The 15,352-nt window shown below is 43.7% G+C and overlaps 1 long non-coding RNA gene across 5 annotated transcripts in view; it reads left to right on the forward strand.

Moving 5' to 3' along the window:
* The first annotated feature begins 475 nt into the window (after window positions 1–475).
* The window catches only part of LOC111094386, a 73,627-nt gene continuing 58,750 nt past the window's right edge, over window positions 476–15,352 (forward strand). For 4 of the 5 annotated variants that reach the window (XR_005385424.1, XR_005385425.1, XR_005385426.1 and 1 more), the window contains exons 1-3: window positions 476–1,874; window positions 7,366–7,589; window positions 14,468–14,586. This is a non-coding gene — a long non-coding RNA (uncharacterized LOC111094386). The remainder of the gene's footprint in view (window positions 1,875–7,365; window positions 7,590–14,467; window positions 14,587–15,352) is intronic. The other variant, XR_005385428.1, reaches the window with a different exon arrangement.

Below are 15,352 nucleotides of genomic sequence, written 5' to 3' on the forward strand. Positions count from 1 at the left end.
TAATTTTTGGGCCTGGTTAGAGCAGTCCCAATTTATTATTTGTAGTGATGGTCACATCATAAGCAAATCTAGGCTCTTCTGTGGGTTGGTTTGCTTTTCCTAAGAAGAATCAATTGGCCTTTGATACCAGGGCATGGAGGACTGGATACTACAAATCTGTGGTTCCTAAGTTTGGGTTTCCATGAGACTCAGGGAACTTTTAGAAAGTGCTGATTCCAAGTTCTCACTCCAGAGCTACTACATCAGAATCCTCAGCAGCTGGGGCCTCCGAATCAGTGCTTCTAACCAGCTCCCCAGTGCTTCAGATGCACAGCTGGCTTTACAGCTACACCTAGTGTAGGAACAAGGAGGTGAAGATTCTGTTTTTTGCTGTACTAGTTGATTCTGTTTGGGCCTTACTTTTTTTTTTTTTTTTTAAAGATTTTATTTATTCATGAGAGACAGAGAGAGAGACAGAGACAGAGACACAGGCAGAGGGAGAAGCAGGCTCCATGCAGGGAGCCTGATGTGAGACTCCATCCTGGGACTCCAGGATCACGCCCTGGGCCCAAGGACAGGTGCCAAACCTCTGAGCCACCCAGATGTCCTTGGACCTCACTTTTGAGTTTAGTAAAATGCCTGTCTTTTTAAGCTGTGATCAAAATCCAGGAGAAGATTCTTCAGATACTTCGGTAGACCTGTAAACAAGGAAGCACTTAAAGCCCATCTGAAGATTTAAACTACCCTGACTGCTTTTGTTTAATAATTGGGATTCTGGAAGCTTCTGCCTGAAAGGAGTCCCATAGCTAAAGAAGTTTGGAACCCATTAAGAATCCATGACCCTGACTTGACCTTCCAGCTCTGACAATCTTTGGTTATATAGCCACACAGTTCGAATGCTCTCAGAGAAGGTGGTAGAAAAACTTTCTTTTGTTTTGCGTTCTGGTTATTAAAAGTCAGCACGAATCTTTGCAACATTGAGAGACCAGCTTTGAGGATAATTTGGGTCTTCAAAGAACACTCCTCTGCCTCCTTGCAAAAGTTGTGTTAAAGCAATTAAATATTATCTGAAGGAAAGAAAAAAAACGTAAGCTGACTACTGAATAACAGGAATCGTGTTAACAAAACAATCCTTACCCCGGGATCAAAGCCAGAGAGAGGCAGGGAGATGCTATGCAGGGGATAAGAGGAGAGGGGGAGATGAGGAGGTGTTAGGATGGCTTCAGTTCAATTAGGGATGCGAGTGCACAATTTGGGGATAGTCTTCTGAATTCAGAACAATAGCTGGCAACAGAAACATGAGTGGCCCCACGAGAACTCACGATGCAAGAAACACTGGATTCTGCGTCTCTGTTCAGACAAGGGGCCAAATAAAGGAACAAAACAAACAAGTGGACATAATTGTTTGCCATTCAAGGGAGCCACAGACCGCTCAGCATATGGTGTGTGGAGATTCCGGAATGCACGGGCAATCTCATTTGGAACGACTATTCTTGTTCCAGAAGCCTGGGAGCCAGATGAGCACGAGGCTGACTGAATGATGAGGTGGATCGTACTCTCCATTTCCGAGGCAGAAACATTCTTTCTCAGCTTCAGCGCCCAAGGTATTCACCAGACTTGGCTCCAGTGGACATGTACTGTTTCCAAAACTCAGATCTCCCCTGCAAAGGATGAAGAGGTGCCATTACTGAAGAGATTTTGAAAATATGTTAGAGACTGAAGAGAATCTCCAGAAAGGAGGGGCAAAAAGTCTTTTGAGTAGCGTTGGAAATAAGGGCATGGAGTCCTCATAAGCCAGTGGGCGCATGGGATGCCTGGTTGCTCTTGTTACCCTATTTGTGGAGCTCTTAGACAACAGGGAAGATGGAGCTGTGGCCCCAGAGGGCCTGCGAGAGGTAACCACGTCTTAGTCTGTGGGAATTCCTGGCTTAGAAGCAAGGATTTGCTGAGCACCATGCTCTCTGGGGGCAGGTAGGAGAGGCTGGACATGGGTGTTAACAAATCTAACTCTCCAAACCTGTGTGTACCTAGGGAGTTAGTTCCTTGCTTTGGGCCATGTTACAAGGGGCAGAAGGAGAAATTCTTAGGCCAAATACATCTGGGAAACAGTTGAAGTAAAACAGGATTTTTTTTTTTTTTTAATTGCAGGACTTCTCATAACCTTTGGTATTCTAGGAAAGGGATATTGTAGGCAGCATTTTCCAAGTGATTTGCTCATGGAAACATTTATTTGCATGGGATCACTTGGGACTAATGTTCTCTGGAACACACATTGCAAAGAAAAGAAACCAAGTCAAAGAATCTTAGGGACCTTAGAGTCTGTTTCCTCATCTTAGAAATCAGATTATAGATCCTGAGAGAGAAAACAGTTTCCCCAGGATCACACAGATGGTTTTTGGCTCGTGCTGGAAGAGAAAGTAGGATCTCATGTAGAAAGTAGCAGGTCCTAGGGATCTGGGTATATTCTTTCTACTATATCACATTGTACTTGTCACTGACCTTTTGTACAGGGATTCGATGCTATTCTTTAGTAAAGCTGAAGTCAGGAAGGAGAGATAATCAGGAGACAGATTTTCAAGGGGTTTGAATGCCAAGTATTTCTGAATTTTATCCAACTATGTTATACTTCCTCTTGGCACTTACAGCACCATATCATCGTTGCTGGTGGCGGATTATGTTATTTTGCTCATATCTTGCTGTTTTTCCCATCTTTGCTATGGCAGGTGGGGTCCACTTCCCTGTCTCATTGATGTTGGGCTTGGCTATGTGTTATGGGCTGAATTGTGTCCCTCCTAAAATTCATATGTCGAAGTCCTAACCCAGTACCTTAGAACGTGACTGTATTTGAAGATAAGGTTTTTAAAGAGGTGATTAAGTTAAAATGAGGTTGAGAAGATGGGCACTAATCCAATATGGCTGATGTTTTTGTAAGAAAAGGAGATTAAGACACAGGCACAGAAGGAAGACCAAGTGAAGACACAGGGAGAAGGGGACCATCTACAAGCCAAGGAGGGGAGCCTCAGGAGAAACCAACACTGCCAACACCTTAATCTGGGACCTCTAGCCCCCAGAACTGGAGACTGAATGAGACAATAAATTTCTCTTGTTGAAGCCACCCAGTTTGTAGTTCTTTGTCACAGCAGCCTTGGTAAACTAATAGACGTCTGCAATAGTGTTCATGATGGGTAGGTGGCTGTCATCCAAGAAGTCATCAGGAACCCAGGCCTTTCCCATCTTGTGGCTCTGCCATCTTGACACATGATTCCCAGAGTCATTGTGCTTGTCTACAAGAAGATAGTAGTGGGGGAATGGTTTTTATGGGTGACATCTGGAAGTTGTGGTGTATACCGCTTCCACTCACAATCCATGGTCAGAACTTCGTTCATGGACACACCTACTGCGGAGGGTGCTGGGAAGTGTAGGCTGGCTGTGCACCAAGGAAGAAGAGGAAACGGATTTGGGGATTAGCCAGCCAGTCTTGGCCATATCTCTTAACTATCCCATGGTAGATTGCATGAGAAAACAGCAATGACTTCTCTCAGATTATAAGGCTAGATAGAAAGGAGCATATACTTTATGTCTTATAAAAGAAACTGTGCTGGTAAAATAAAATAAAAACAAAATAAAACCCAAAAGCAACTGTAGAGAAGTGTGAATATAAAAAGTAGTAACCCCATTTGTTCTTTGTCTCCCAAAGCCAGGCCCTGGAGGAGACCAGAGCCTGCCCCATGGCCTCATGTGTAGGGTCATCCCATCTGCCAAGGTGGTTTGGCTGAGTTGTGTGAGGTGAGGCTTTATGCTGGTGCGCCAGTAAACAACTGCCCAAGGAGTATGTCCCTTCCCTAACACAAAAGTCACTTTCCTTGCCCTGTGGGTGCCCCGATTGGAAAACTGCCCTGATTTCCACACACAGGGAAACTAATGACACTTCCATTTCTGACTGGTATTTATTTGGTGGCAATGGATTGAGACTCAGACAAGGTCAGGAGGTCAGAAAAGCACTAGATCGTTCTGGCTGAGATGAATATTAGCTGGAGGAACAACCCAGACACACGCTCAGAAACAGTGATGATTGCTGTTTTTAATGTTGGTGGTCTTTGCAAAATAAAACACAACTTTGACAGTAGCTCCAATTTGGATCTAACAGTTGTATTTGGACTTCCTTGCTTTTCTCCTTATCCTAGAAAATGTTGATTGAAACTTACCTGTGTTTAAGCATAGGGCAGTTTAAGACAAATTTTCTCATTTTAGGCAAAGAGGTAAGCTTAGATGGCTTACCATCAAGTCATTTCTTACAGGGAGCATTTGCTCTAAGCACGGGAATATCCCTGTGGTGTCACCCTCCCCGACATGTGCGACACTCTCCATTGTCTCTTGCTGTTGATTCTCCCGGTGTCTCTTATCTCCCAGGAACACTTGCCTTGTTCAAGTGCTCTTGCCTTGTTAGAAAATAGGTTTTAATTCTCTTAAGGTGAAACATTTCCCTCATTTGCTTTTTCATTCATTCTACAGACATTTATCAAATGCCGTTCAGTTCCAGGTCCCCAGAATGCTAAAGTGAATAAGACTGTCTCTGCCCTCCAACCCCTGGAGTCTAGTGGGGTTGGTCCCATTGTCACAGAAACTTGTACTGTGTATTATGGGGAAGCCAGGTTATCTTACCCTGTGTTCCAGAGGGTGGTTGGATGTAGTGAGTGGAAAGATTGAACATAATCTTGATATTCTTAAAATTTAAAAAGTACATACAAATGTAAATAATTTCCCTTGTTACTATAAAAGGTAGTTGAACAGAAGTGAGGATAGTATTTCTGGAAAATAGTATGTTACTCAGAAATGATGTAGAGTGAATCATTGACTTTGCTAGAGAGTTGTCATCTATTAAATAAATTATTGAACGCATTAGGGGCAAGCCTAATAGGAAGGAGTCTGTATTTGGCCTTTTCCTTCTTCCTGCCTGCCTGTCTGCCTTCCCTCCCTCTCTCCCTCCTCTATCCTCCCTCCCTCTCCACCCACTGCCTTCCTCCCTCTCTTCTTTTTTTCTTTTTTAATTTAACATTTATTGAAAACCTGCTGCAATTCATGGTGTTCTATATCTAGGATTTTCCAGTATAGACCCAATTTTATATAATTTTATTACTTTTTCAAGAAGATATTTTATTAAATATTCAACTAAATGTGATTTGGCTTCAATATCCTTGTTAAACTTTTCACATAACAGAACCCACAAAATGGGGGAAAAAAACCCCCCACAAACCACCCTTGCTAGGCCTTGGGCTTTTGTCTCTGGTTTGGGCAATATGGCCCCTGGGTTACAGTTAAGGTTCTGGAAGAGGCTGGAATGGGATAGTGTGGGGACATACAGGTGAGTAGGGCTCAGCCCCTGTTATGATCTAACAGGAGAGATAATGTGAAATGAAGTCTCTGTCATAAAGGCATGATTTGCTGAGGGCACATCACATCCTTTATTGACTTCCCCGGCCAGTCTTTTGGGAAGCATGTGGAAAGTGAGAAAAGTGGGAAATTGCATCCATTTGATTTTATCCCTGTACATTTGTGTTCAAAACAACCCTGTAGACAATGTTTCCCAAGAAGTGGCTTTTTGTTGATTTGATAAAATCCAAGTCACTCAACTCATTGAGAGAATTTGACTTCCTCTGTTGTAAATCGTGGAGGCCCAGAAACTATGGCCATCTGTTTTTGTAAGACCCAGGGGCTAAGAATGGATTTTACATTTTTAAATGGTTGAAAGAAAGTCAGAAGAAGAATATTTCATTACTTGAGAAAATTATATGAAATTCAAGTTTCCGGGTCCATAAATAAAGTTTTATTGGAACACAGCCATGCTTATTAATTTACATATTGTTCATGACTGCTTTTGCTACAATGGCAGAGTTGAGTATTTGTGATAGAGGCCATATGGCCCAGAAGTAAAGCTGGAAGTATTTATTATCTGGTCCTTTAAGAAGACTTGCTAACCCCCTGATATATTGCTTTATTTCAGTGGAGAAAAGTTAAAAAAGGCATCTTAACACCTGGCCCCAGAATCTCTTCTAGAAAAGGAATTGTCTTTATTTAGAAAAATCCTCAAATAGACCATTCAGATGTGAAAGGACAGGCCTCAGGGTAGGTGGGGAGTAGCACTTAGCTGCTTTGTATAAAAATGGACGATTAATGTCCCTGTCCCTATGCTTCCTGGTAGGGTTAGAAAGCAGAGGGCTCTTAGAGTAAAACATTCAGGTTTGAATCCCACCTCTCTATGACTTTGGGCCAGTCATTTAACCTTTATGAGCTTCAAGTTCTTTATTTGTAATATGGTGAACCATAGTCAAATTATCCTCTCAAGTTTGATGATAAAATGAATTAATGTATATAAAACACTTAGCATAGAGCCTGGTGCATAGTAAACTTACAATCTTTTCCAGCTGTGATTTATGATTATCATGATTACATTTATAGGATACAGGAAATTAAATGAAATAATATATGTTAAGTCCCTAGAATACAGGCCAGCAGAATCCCTTTTAAGACACACTGATGATCAATCCTTCTTGGTCTCTGATCCACAGATGTTCAGACACGAATCTGATGCCAGAGCTGGTATCAGGGACCCCCGGAGCGTCTGGATAGTGTGCCCTTGGATGTGAAAGATGAGTGTGATTAATAATGGGTTTTAGCACAAGTTGTGTCTTTCCACAGAGCTGACCTCATCTCCTCAGAGAGTTGAACAGGAAGAAATGGGTTAGTGGTGCGATGGGAGGTACAATATTTAGAAAGACTCTAAGGATAGTGATGGCTGTTTGATTTTCCAAGAAAATAAAGGATTTCTTCTAGCAAATAGGAATATTTAATTTCATACAACAGAAGCCAGGGGACATGGAGTGTTTTTTTGGTGATGGCGAATCCTTTAGAGCTTGTATCCTCAGCAAAGGGTTTCCATCAACTATTCGTTTAGAACAAGCGCTGTTGGCTGGCCTAGAAGCTGTTTTCAAACCCTGTGTTAAATGAGTGTGCACCATTCTGTGTGTGAGTAGTTGTTCAGAGCTTGGATTCTAGAGGCCGAAGGATAAGCCAGATTCAAATCATGGCTCTGCCATTTATTAACGGTGACCTCAGACAAGCGATTTCACCCATCTGTGCCTCACTTGTAAATCAGGAATAAGAATAACACCTACTTGTGGTAGCCAGCTGGCCCCCAGTGATCCCTACCTACCAGTACTCACACCCTGTGTATCTCCTCCTACACTGTACCAAGGTCATCCAGGTGACCAAGAGAATATGCTAGAAGTGACATGGATCACTTTGATATCAGGTTATAAAAGATACTGCGGCCTCAGCTTTGTTCCCTGTCTTTCTAATCTGTGTACTTTCTGCCTCTCCTATTCTCAGATTACTTGCTCAAGGTGAAGCCAGATGCCATGAAGCCAGGACACTCGGGCTGGCTGTAGAGAGATCCACATTGGCGGGAACTTAGCCCTGCCAGCAGCCACAGGAGAGGTGGATCCTCTGGCCCCAGATGACAGCAGCTCCAGCCCAAGTTCCATCTTTGTAAAGAGACCCAGAGCCAGAACCACCCAGCTAAGCTTTTCCCCAAATCCTGACCCACAGAAACTGTGAGACAAATGTTTTTGTTTGTTTATTTATTTTAAAGAAAGATTTACTTATTTGAGAGAGAGAGAGAGAGAGGAGAGAACATGGTGGGGAGGGGCAGGGGGAGGATCTCAGACAGACTCTCTGCTGAGCATGGAGCCCGACTCGGGGCTTGATCTCACGACTCCTGAGATCCTGACCTGAGCAGAAACCAAGAGTTGGACGTCCATTGGACTGAGCCACCCAGGCGCCCCTAAATGTTTAATTAAGTTGATACATTTGGGGGAATTTGTTCCATAACTAATACAGTACCTCATAGAGTTGTTGATATTTACAAAGTTCTAGAACAATACCTGCCACACAGTAAACACCATGTAAGCGTTTGTCAAAGGTATGCATTCACACGTAAATACATACCTAACTGGGGGATTAGGGTACCGGAAGTGCCGTTTCGGTTGGTCAAAAATTCACATAATCAAATCTTGGCTGTTTCAAAATCAAAGCCTTCTGCTTCCTTGAGGGCAATCTTGCCTGTTTTCATAACAATCTGCAATAAGGAGGAGACTCTGATTTATATTTCTCGCCGAGGAGAAGAGATATTGAAATGGTAAGCGCCTAAGAAATTAAAAGTCATTTCAGTTTTTCAATTCATTACTTCTAGAAAAAAAATTCAAGCCCAGCTTCATTACTAGTGCTCCGTTTTAGTGCTGATGATAATTGCAAAGGCAGTATTTTAAATTAGAATGTATAAGACCACATGTAATTAACCTGTACAGAAGGGCTGAGACTTCATATTAGACTATTAAATCAATCCCAGCAGAATCACTAATGCTGAGCAATTGATTTGAAAATACTGTACAGGCAGAGTAAAGAAGCGGGATGCTAATTACCATCCACGAGAACTGAGCACACTCCTCGGATGTAGTTAGAGTGGCAGGCTTTTTCCTCTGGCCCTTAACCCACTCAAAGCTGAACATGCAAATTGGTTCAGCCTGAAGACTTACAACACCCTGAAGTTCAAGGCAAGAGAGGGTTTTTCTGCTGCTCTGTGAGTGTGAGGATCGTAAGGGGACTCTCAAACCATTTGGAGGCCATGACTTGGAAGGCCAAGCTTGGGTGCCTGCCGTGGGGTCCTGGTGAGGAGTCCCAGGAAGACTCTCTCTCTAACATTTCTTGGTGCGGTGGACATGAACTGCTTCCTCTACCACTTGCATTTTGTGTACCACCCCCTTACACGTTCCTCTCTCCGCTCGTCCCTATTCCTGTTTCTTCTTGTTTCCACCCTGCAACATCCATTTACTTGCTTTATTCTTTCTTTTTTTCACCGAATCTATCAAATGATTGGCAAATACCTACTGGCTTACCCAACAAAAAGAGTAAGAGCAATTGCTTACATTTAATCTCTGGGGCAGAGAATGCAAGCTGGCTATCAGAATCCAGGGCCTGCTTCCCCTAGAGGGATGACGTGTAACCAGGCACATGGCCAAATTATATTTCCCAGACTCCCTTGTGGCGACATGTGGCCACGTCCTTTCATGGCACTGTAAGGGGAAGTGATGTGTGTTGCTTCCAGGCTGAGCCCTTTCCAAGAGTGGGTGTTTATATCCTCCCAACTCCCTCCTTTTGCCAGCTGGATGCAGATGGTGATGTGGCCCCAGAGCCACAAGATGTAGTGAGCCTGAGCTGTTGATTTGTCACGTGGGGTAAGGCCAAAGTGAACCAGGTTCACACTTCTGGGTCTATCATGTGAACAAGCAATCTTTTGTGTTTGGGCCATTGTACATTTTAAGGTCCCTTTAATTTACTCCCACTAAGGTTTCCATGTACTATCTCATTTGATCCTCATAGCCATCCTATTGAGGGCATCACTGTTATTCTATTTTACAGAAGAAGAAACAAAGGCTGAAGGGATGAAACAATGTGTCTGAGGACACCCAGATAGTAGATGACAGACCTGGCACTGGGGGTAATAAAGAAGTTCAAAATGTTATCTTTGGGCAGTAGTAAGCTACAGGTTATAGAGGGCCAGACCCTTTATAACCAAGAAGAATCAGAGAACCAAGGGATGCCGATTCTTTCAGGCTGCCACCTGTTCTGTTGGTTAGTGCCTGTCCCAGTGCTGTTGTTAAATATTTTGACTACTGGGGCACCTGGGTGGCTCAGTTGGTTGAATGTCTGCCTTCGGCTGAGGTCATGACCCCAGGGTCCTGGGCTCGAGCCCTGCATCAGGCTCCCTGCTCAGAGCTTGCTTCTCCCTCTCCCTTTGCCTGCAACTCTGCCTGCTTGTGCACATGCTCTCTCGCTCTCCTGCTCTCTCTCTCAAATACATAAATAAATAAAATCTAAAAAAAAAAAAAATTCTGACTATTACTCTTGCTTAAGACAAAATGGGATGACTGATGCCTCTCGTCTGTGGTTGTGAGGTTCTGTGGGGACTCCAGAGTGAAGAGGATGCTGACGATGTGAGGCCATTCTTGTTCCTTCAATGCAACGTGATGGGAACAGGACTAACACTTCTGGGTCTTCTATGTTGCAGTGCAGTCAATCTGAGTCTGGCTTTTAAAATTTAAAAAAGTGTTAAAACAAATTTTTTTGGGGGTAGAGGTAGGAAGGATAGTCGGGGTCAGTCTTTTGTTCTTTGGTTGGAGGTAACTTAGGCCCAATAAGGTTAAACTCAAACCAGACGTGGTTATTGGCACTCCCCTAGTATCTCAGGTTGGGTTCCTTCATGTGTGTTCATGTGAAGTGACCATGATGATTCTGGATGTTCCCCCCAGGGGGTCCAAATAGGGGAGCAGAGGAATAGGACGAGGAGGAGAGCTGAGCAGGGGTGAGAGTCCAGGTGATGTTCCAACCTGTTGGGTGACCAGACTCTTAGCAGGCAGGCCTTGGCTCCTGCTGTCACTCCCGGGTACCCCCGGGCCTCCGAGTGGCTGTGGTGACCCAGGGGGACGTCCTCCGCAAGCACAGAGGCTGGGGGCAAAGGGTGTCACAGCAAACCTGATAGAGACCCGGGCAGACGTGGGCAGAAGCTGCTGCACCTCAGGAGAGGGCACTTGTCCACAGGAGCTTGTGGCTTGCCTTACTCCTTTTACTTGCCCAATTTCCCCTCTTCCGTGTGTTAACCTGGGCTCCAGCCCAGAAGAGAAGATCCCTTCTATTCGTGATTGACCAAATCATGAACCAAAGAAAATGACTGTTGTTGTTTTTAGAGGAGAGGAGGGGCAGAAGGAGAGGGAGAGAGAGAATCTCCATGCTGGGTGTGAAGACCAACATGGGGCTTGATCCCACAACCCTGAGATCATGACCTGAGCAGAAGTCAAGAGATGCCTGACCATCTCAGCCACCCAGGTGCCCCGAAAATGACTTTTAGCCACTAAGTTGTGGGGTATTTGTCATGCAGAAGTTAAAATCTGTGTCTTGGTTGAAGATTTTAGGTGGGATAGGATCAGCCTTATGTTGCTTTAATTGGGGGTTAGTTAAGTCTAATAGTTTAGGAAAATAGTGTTCCCCCAATGTGGAGTTTAGGGTCAAAACCTCAGTTAATAATAATATGTTGCTTCACTTTGCTAGAGGTGTGTTGTGTTGAGGTCTGGGTGGAGAGAAGATAAATTTCCAGTGAAACTCTTTGGAGTTGCCTCACGGGTCCCCCTGTGTTTGTGTTAGATGTTTTCCTATCTAAATCTTTGTGACATTTCACACATATTTGAAGCTGGAAAGGCTCATTAATGGTTAAATTTAGAGGCCATTACTTTATTGTATTGTCAGTAAGAAAAGGAATCCACTAATAAGATTTAAAATGCCTTTTGGGGCACCTGGGTGGCTCAGTTGGTTGAGCTTCCAACTCTTGATTTCGGTTCAGGTCATGATCTCAGGGTTGTGAGGTGGAGCCCACCAACAGGCTCCTAGCTTGGTGGGGAGCTTGCTCGGGATTCTCTCCCTGTGCCCCTCCCCTTGCTCATGCTCTCTCCTTCAAATAAATAAATAAGTCTTTTTAAAATATGCCTTTTGTTTATTTGCAGTTGGTGAGATCTACCTGAGGAAGGTTGCATGCCAATGCCACATTAAACAAAGAAAAGGAAAGGAAAAAAGAATCCTAAATTCTTTATTAGAGTCTGACGTGACTGATTTCAAAAATTCTTGGCCAAAAAAAAAAAAAAAAAAAAAAAAAAAAAAATTCTTGGCCAAGACCTCAGTGGAGTTTGTGTGCTGTATTTAGTTTCTCAACCAGAAACCTTCCATGGAACTTGGAGATTTGGAGGAAGGCAAGTGAGGATCTCACCTGAAGCCTTCAGGGGGGCCCAAAGTTGCCAGGATATTCGGAGTTCAAAGTTGAGGAATTCGTTTTTCTTCCTTCACTTGTCTGAGATTGAAAATCAAAAGTGGGGTTTAGGGATTCAAAGAGATGATCACCCAAACAGAATTTATGTTCGATTTTGAATAAGCAAGTACATTTCAGGAAATTAATGAAACTTGTTGAGCTTTAGTGTTTGATGGACTCAAACTTCATGTGCTTTAAGATTTATTTGGAGTTGTTCTCCCATTGGAGGCATAGTTATGACTGTTTTACCTGGCTGCTAACTTAGATACCCTCTTTATATTTGGCTGATTAGACACGTCTTCCAAGGGGTAGGGTCACTGCAGATCTAGTGTTTGGACTCTTGTTAGGTCCCTGAGTCATGACTTACGGACTGTCTCATATTGATGTGTTAAGCTCTGTCCTTCAATTTCCAGGTTACACTGTGGTTTTACAGATGTTTCAGACCAGTCTTCTTGTGTATTAGTCCAAGGGAGGGACCAAAGCAAGACACATGACTATGGAGCAGTGAAGTGGGGGTGGGAATGCAGAGTTCTGTTATTATTTTAGCTCCCCAAGGCAGCAAGGGGGTACAGGTTCTATCCCAAGCAATAGGTAAATTCAATCATGATTGACACTTTCAAGAACCTATTGGTGTCTTTTTCCTTTAATCTTTCATGTCTTCTTCCCTTCTTCTCATATTCAGTGGAGTCTGGGGTTATTCTAACAGAGGTTTAGCATTAAGAATGGACATTTACAGTGGCGCCTGGGTGGCTCAATTGGTTAAGCCTCCGACTCTTGGTTTCAGCTCAGATCATGATCTTAGAGTCATGAGATGGAGCCTTGTGTCAGGTTCTGTCCTCAGTACAGAGTCTACTCTCCCTTTGCCCCTCCCTCCCCCTCTCTCTTTCTCATTCACATGCTCTCTCTCTCAAATAAATAAATCTTAAAAAATATAAAAGAATGGACACTTACATATGTCTTGTGGAAATTACACTTCATAGCCTTGAGCTTAGAGGACAAACATCTCCCTAAAAGATACGAGCTCTTATTAGGTTGAGCTCCATCATGTGTGAGGCGCTCAGGTGATACTTTTGCTTATCTTCGTATTCAGGTAGAGATCCTACAGGTCAGCAGAAGCCCTGAAACTGGCCTTTCCTAGACAGTAGGCTCTCATCCATATTTCCTAGAACTCATAGATTTTCCTCTGAAATCTACACTTATTGTTTGGTTGCAACAACTGTCTTTAGCAAACCATGTCACCTGGGATTTGTTATGGCTCTGGGTACAAAGTCACACCATATTAAAAGTGCCATATTTTTGTGTTAGCCACAGACTATATTGTAAGTAGGAGTCACACGTTTGGTCTGTGGGCATGCCTGGCCATTTATCTGAATACTTTCTCTGGAGAAAAGTCTTTATTGATGAATGAATGAATGAATGAGTGAATTTCACAGTATTCATGAAGAGCCTGCTATGCCCCAGGCACTGCTAGAAATGCGGCATAAGACTAGCTCAGGTGAGCAAGATGGGCATGATCTTCTTCTTCAGGGAGTTTAAAGTTGAGTGGGGGAGATACTTATACCACAGATAAAACCCCAGCATAGTGGGGGGTCATGATCATGATTCCCAGGAGGACTTTCTTAGGGCAGGGTGAACAGGGAAGCCTTCTCTGAAGGGGAAGGCATCGAACCTCCAGCCTGAAGGATAAGAAGGTACCCTTATTGAAAAAGGGAGGTCAACGGGTAGGGGAAGGGGGCAGATGACCTCAGAGAGGAGTGGTTCATACTTTGCAGTGAATGTTTTGAGGGTGATTTATTACTTCTTCCTGGTGTATCACCTCTCAGCCTTAGCTCTCATTGGGGATTTCCAGGCTCAGTGGACAGAGGGAAGGTATTTGTTTGGGAGCTGAGGGATCCTTACTGAGCACACCTGCTCTTACCTTTATGGACAGGTTTAACTGAAGGGGGTCTCCCGGGAGTTCTTGGATACAGCCCAGGCCCCACCCCCTGCCTACTCCCACTCCTCACTTGAATGCTGTTTTTAGCTCCACTGGAGAAAGGAGCTCTGAGGCTAACAGGGCCATGCATGACATTGTTTTGCCAGGCCAAATGGGAGGGGGGTGGGCCTGGGCTATTTAGCTGCCCTAGAGCTTGGTGGGATGGGGTGTAGGCCTCTAAGTGTACAGAGGACGCCTGGGGAAACACAGCTCTTGAATCCCACCATTGGCTCTGGTCCCACTGAAATCACCCACTCCTCTTTCTTGAGTCCCAAGCATAAAGGCAAGGGCAACCCGAATGACCACCAAAGAAAAGAGGCACAGTCCATGCGTGCAGGCGCACACGCACGCATGTACACTCAATCTAGAGAGGGTGGGGGCAGAGATCCTTTCTTCAGGCTCTCTAAGCTCATTTAAAGTCTTAAGAAAATTCCTCATAGGCTCAATTTATCTTTTAGAAGATCAATTTCTTTCAGAGGTGTTCTACATCAAGGTTATTTACATAGATTTTGCTGGAGGGAAGGGTATTGCTTATCCAACAGAAAGTAAATCCACTTTTCTTGTTTTTTCCTTTAAAAATTTTTTTTTTCTTTTTTCTTCTCTAGAGCATTGGAGACAACTCAGCATCCATCTTTTTGGAACCTGATGCTGAGCTCCAGTGCCTCATGTCCCTGATCACAGTGGCCTCTAACCCATGGCTCATCCAAATCCCTCAGGGCTCAGGGTAAGCACGTTTTCACTTGTTAGTCTATCCACTGGGGAGTCACAGGACATCTTATTGTAAGTGAAGTCAGATGATATTTAGGGAGAGTTTCACCAAGTGTAAATCAATGCCTTGAGGCTTTGGGAGTATTCCTTCTTGTCTTTTCTCTTGGAATATGCAGTTTAGACCCCATGGGTATGGTTTAGCAAGATCTCAAACTAGAAACTTATTGAAAGTAATCCCCAACACAACTCCAAACTTTCTTTTTTTTTTTTAACTCCAAACTTTCTTGAGCATCTCTGTCAGCAAAAAAAGTAAAGTCTAGTTTTTTATCCTCAACCAATAAATGCGCATACCATCCAGTTTGTCCACTCCAATCTGGGATGGAATGAAGTGTTACAGCTCTAGGTCAGGTAATCTCTATTTTTCTCTGAAGTGTCATGGGATCCACTAAGCCATCACTGAACTCCACTGGGCTTGTTATGCATTTGCTCTGTGCCATGCACTGTGCTACGTGCTGGGGATGTAACACTGTTCAGGATACAGCCTCTGTATCCTTGGAGAACATCAGATCTGCCCTGGGACAGACAGGTAGAAAGAGGTAGAAAAAGGATGAAATAGGATGAAGTAATAAGGATAAAAGGGAGATATTTATATATTATAGATTACAGGAATGAATAGATGGGAAAGGAAATCTTTCTCCAGTGAGTGGAGGATGCAATGGGTGATTTGTTCCCTAGGAGATATTTGGCAATATCTGGAGACATTTTTGATGATCAAAATTGGA

Source organism: Canis lupus, chromosome 37 (assembly GCF_011100685.1).
Source record: "Canis lupus familiaris isolate Mischka breed German Shepherd chromosome 37, alternate assembly UU_Cfam_GSD_1.0, whole genome shotgun sequence".
NCBI classification, from domain to species: Eukaryota; Metazoa; Chordata; class Mammalia; order Carnivora; family Canidae; genus Canis; species Canis lupus.